We start from the raw sequence: 5,017 nt of genomic DNA, 5'->3' as shown, positions 1-5,017 counted from the left end.
AGGGAGTCGAGAATTGGGATGGTAAGGTCACACCATTGAGAGGGAGAAAGGGAGGATGAGACGGGTTGTTTAACAAGATCAGAATATGGAAATTCGGTTTCAACAAACCTTACATGTTGAGAAGTGTAAAGCTTTTTAGTTGAAGGATCAAAGCACAAATATGCACTTTGGGGTGGTGGAGTAACCAACAAAGACGCAAGGGGTGGATTTCGGTTCAAGTTTGTGATTTGTGTACGGTCGGAGCCATGGGTAACAAAGACATCCGAATGAATGAAGTTTTTGATAATTAGGTTGTTGTTGAAAAAGGAGTTTGTAAGGGGTTTCATTGTGAATGGTGATTGATGGTAGGCGATTAATAAGGTACGTAGCAGTGGAAAAAGCATAGGGCTAAAAGGTCATGGGCAGCCGAGCATGGGTAAGGAGTGCGAGCCCAGTTTCAACAATGTGTCGATGACGACGTTCAGCAAACCCGTTGTGCTCGGGAGTGTGTGGTGGGGAGGTTAAGTGTGTGACTCCATCGTCAAGGAGGGAAGGGTTTAATTTTTTGTATTCGCCACCGTTATCAGAGTATAATTGGCGAATAGGTTTGTTAAAGAATTTTTCAATTATGGCTTTAAATCGATGGAAGGTGGTGAATGTGTCGGATTTTTTCTTTAATGGGTAGAGCCAAAAATAATGGGTATAATGATCAACAAAAATAATGTAATATTTGTAGGAGTCATGGGACATAATAGGTGCGGTCCAAACGTCGGAGAAAATAAGGTCAAGAGGGGCGTGTGATACAAGGGAAGAGACGGAGAAAGGAAGTTTGTGACTTTTATTAATTAAGCATGCATTACAGTGCGAAAATTGGGAAATGCGGAAATTAAATTGCGAACTTAATAATTTTAAAACAGCAAATGAAGGGTGTCCTAGACGATGGTGCCACAAGGTGCTCGAAGGGTTGACAGCTACATGGGCTCGGGGTTGGGAGGTTGGAGGAGTCCACTAGCATATAAGATAATTGATTGAGTTGATGAATAATTGTATATTGATATGAGTAAATACAAGAGTTTATATAGCTACACATAGGTCAAAGGAAAAGCTCAAATACTACAAAATAGGAGAAAACTAAGCTAACAACTAACAATAAGATTTACAGTAGCTAACAATTTGGAAGACTAATATCAAGGAGTTAGTTGCGTAAGATATTTCCAACAATTAAGGAGTTGGTTGATGTATATCTTTGACACCTCCTTACACCCAAAGGCAATCCACCAATAAAATATTATAAAAACTTGGGTGTAAGGAGAACGGTCCTCGCGGAGGACACAAGAATAAGACGGAGTAATTTTGATAAAGAAACACGCATACAGATTTCATTTTTTTAACGAATTTAGTAATTTAATTTTATAAATTATCGACTAGTATATTACGGAGTATATTTTTATAAAAATAAAAGTCAAAATTTATCTCGGTAAAACGAAAACTTCATATTATGATTTTAAAAATAAAAGTCAAAATTCATCTCGGTAAAACGAAAACTTCATATTATGAAACGAGGAGAGAGTAATTTAATTTTATAATTTACCGACTAATAAGTTATGTAGTATAATTACGTATTTTTATAGATTATGAAAGTCAAAGATTAACCTAGGAAAAAGCAAAAACTAAAGGAGTATTATTAAACTTTAATATGGAATGAAAGTATGGAACTCTTGAAAAAAAAAACTGATGTGAAGGGGGTTCAATTCTACCCATTGAAATGCCCTTATACCAAGTCTCCAACCACTTGTGCTAGCTTAATGTCATGTAGGATCTGAAAGCAAATTTTATTTATCTCCAAATTCATAAAGGGCTACAGTCCATATAGTCCAAAGGCTAGATCCGCCCCTGCCTGTTGTCCACTCTTTATCACTCAAAAACCACTTAAAAGGTTGACATTGAGGTGTTAGTTTCATGGTATTTGTGTGAACATTTGTGTAGTTTTTGGCTTGCATAAAGAAATGGCATGCTACTAGAGTCAGACTCGTCATACGAATATTACTTAGGAACCTACTACTTGAAATTCTTTTCTTTATTTTTCTTTTGAGAATTAGGTAGGGGTTGTATATACACCCATGAAGTCAAAGCTACAAATGAAGTACTTCCTCCATTCAACTCCACTCTACCTATTTATTTTTTGTACATTATTCACAATTGTATATTCAATTACGATTTTCTCTCGATACGTAAGTGGAAATATATTCGTATGGATCTTATTTGATTCGTCTTTACGAGTACATTAAAAATATCTAACTTTTATAATTTTTGCAAATACGTAGCTAACGATATTTACCGCGTAAAACACGCGTTGGAAAACGTGAAAAAAAGAAAGTGATAGAGTGGAGTTGAATGGAGGAAGTATGTGTTATACAGTAATCTTCTTTAAAATAACTTTTAATTTTTACATTTGTATTTCTACTAATGAGATCATAATAGGGGCCTAATAGAGGACATCTATCGTTAATTAGAGACATGTATCTAGTTACTTAAATGAGTGTATTTAGCTACCTAAAGATATGTATCTAATAACTTAAAGAAGTGTATCTAGCTACCTAGAGATATGTGTCTAATAACTTAAAGAAGTGTATCTAGCTAACTAGAGGAATGCATCTAGTAGGCAGTAATTTAAAGAAGTGTACCTAGATAACTAAATATATGTATCTAGCTAGCTAAAAAATGTATCTAGTAACTTAAATGAGTGTATCTAGCTACCTAGAGGTATGTATCTAGTAGGGAGTAATTTAAAGAAATGTATCTAGTAAATTAAATGAGTGTATATAGCAACTTAAAAAGTGTATCTAACTAACTACAAGTATGTATCTAGTAACTTAAGGAAGTGTATCTAGCTAGTTAGAGGTATGTATCTACAAACTTAAAGGAGTGTGTTTAGGTAGTTAGAAGTATGCATCTCGGAACTTAAGGGAGTGTATCTAACATGCTAATGGTTTGTATCTAGAAACTTAATGGGATCAAATTTCATATTGGATACGGGCCTGAACAACACACATCCGATTAGCATGGAACAATAATTAGTGATGGGTATCTGTTGTTTTGACCGGTTTCATGCTTATTACGGTCTTAAAAACACTTGCTCGTACTAAGCAGCTATTAGCTTTGGCCTTAATTTCTAGAGTTCATGACATAAAATTGACATTTTTTTTTGTAATAGCAACAAAAATGTTTTGCCTCACCCATTTATATTTTATCCATTTAACATCAAATGGTATTAATTTTGACCAACGAAATGTCAAAACATATGCAGATATATAATGTAATGTTTGTGAAGCTTGAACCAATAATGTCGAAGTAGACATATCGGGCGTAGCTCTTTTTAAGGGGGTGTTTGGTTGGGGGTATGGAATGGAATGGAATGGATATCACCGATTTAAGTGTTTGGTTGACCACTTTTGGAATGGATTTAGAAACCCAAGGGTTTCTCAATCTACCCCAATCCCTTGGAATCTCATACTCTACTCCTCCCCCAAGTTTATAAATCCAATTCCCCCTAGATACAAAACCTAAAATTAAGAAAGAAAAAAAAACAAATTGCTGTTGGTTCTACTCTACGTAAGTCTTCATCTTCTACTTTCATAATATTTTTTTTTGCTTTTATAAAAAATTTGCTTGTGATTGTTCATAGGTATACATGATTCGTTGCAATAATACATGTGTCTATTGCTTTAAACAATATTTACGGGTTGTATAACGACTCGTATGACAATTGCCTTAAAAAATTGTTGTTGTTTAAGTAATATTGAAATATGCACATGATTGAATTATTTTCGCATGATTGAATAGTAGAGTTCATTGTCTATGACCAGTTAGATTCCGTCTGTGGATTGAATTATTGTCGCAGGATTTAGCACATTCCGTCTGTTTTTTAAAAGTATAACTTCATTGTCTATGACCAGTTACATTCTAGTACCGAGTTTTAGTGATCTTTACTGCCATTGCTTTGCAAATTGCCATGATGAAAATTTCTGTATCAGCCTATCAGGACCGTAGTTGATGTTGTACTTTTCAGTCAGGAGTTCAATAGTTTCGGCATTAATGACCCACAAAATCTCATTTGTGACGGCGATATCCGTCACAAGCTTGTGACGGATACCATTTCCTCTCACAAAATACCCATAAAAGGTGAGTGGGGAAGCACATAGAGGGTGTCCCACCTTATCCCCTCTCCCTTTTTGTGAGAGGTCACAAACTTGTGACGAGATTAATCCGTCACAAGCAAGACTAGTTGTTAATGATCTTGCAGTATGCAAGTGGCCGTTGTCTGTCTTCAATCTGTTAAATATAGGTGTTTGATAATTTACTCATAACTTGTGAGTGTTGTAGTCTGTAGTACAACTATTGTTTTCACTTGACCTTTTTTCTAGCATTTATTTGTTCTTGTTTACAGCTCATCCATGCTTTACTTTTGTATTTTTTTTATGTCTTATATGATGGAATTTATAAAGATTTGACAAGTTATATTTTTTCTGAGTTTAATTCGCTGCAATGGGGCCTCTTGTTAGTGGTAGATGTTTTTAGTTTATAAAGATTTGACTAGTTATAGCTTAAGACGATAGTGACCGTCTTAAATAAGAATTTGTGTTTGAATGTGGTCCGGCTAAAAAGGAAGAAAACTTTATTGACTTTAGAAAGTAGTGCTACTGTTCCGGTTACTTCATAGAATAAGACGGTCTTATATCGTAAAACAATACAGATTTGTAAAAGAACTATCCTTGTGAAACGGTCTCACCCCAAAAAATACTGATTTTCTTATAATACTTCTGGGTCCTTTAGAAATTTATAGTAGTAGTAACATCGTAAATGGCTTTCGACTGAATTTTTAATGGGTGCATATATATATATATACATATATACATATATATATATATATATATATATATATATATAGAGAGAGAGAGAGAGAGAGAGAGAGAGAGAGAGAGAGAGAGAGAGAGAGAGAGACAAGTTCAAATGAGTCCACCTAAAATGGTGAGTCCCT

The sequence above is a fragment of the Silene latifolia genome, chromosome Y, assembly GCF_048544455.1.
Source record: "Silene latifolia isolate original U9 population chromosome Y, ASM4854445v1, whole genome shotgun sequence".
NCBI classification, from domain to species: domain Eukaryota; kingdom Viridiplantae; phylum Streptophyta; class Magnoliopsida; order Caryophyllales; family Caryophyllaceae; genus Silene; species Silene latifolia.
This window is presented reverse-complemented; position numbering follows the sequence as displayed.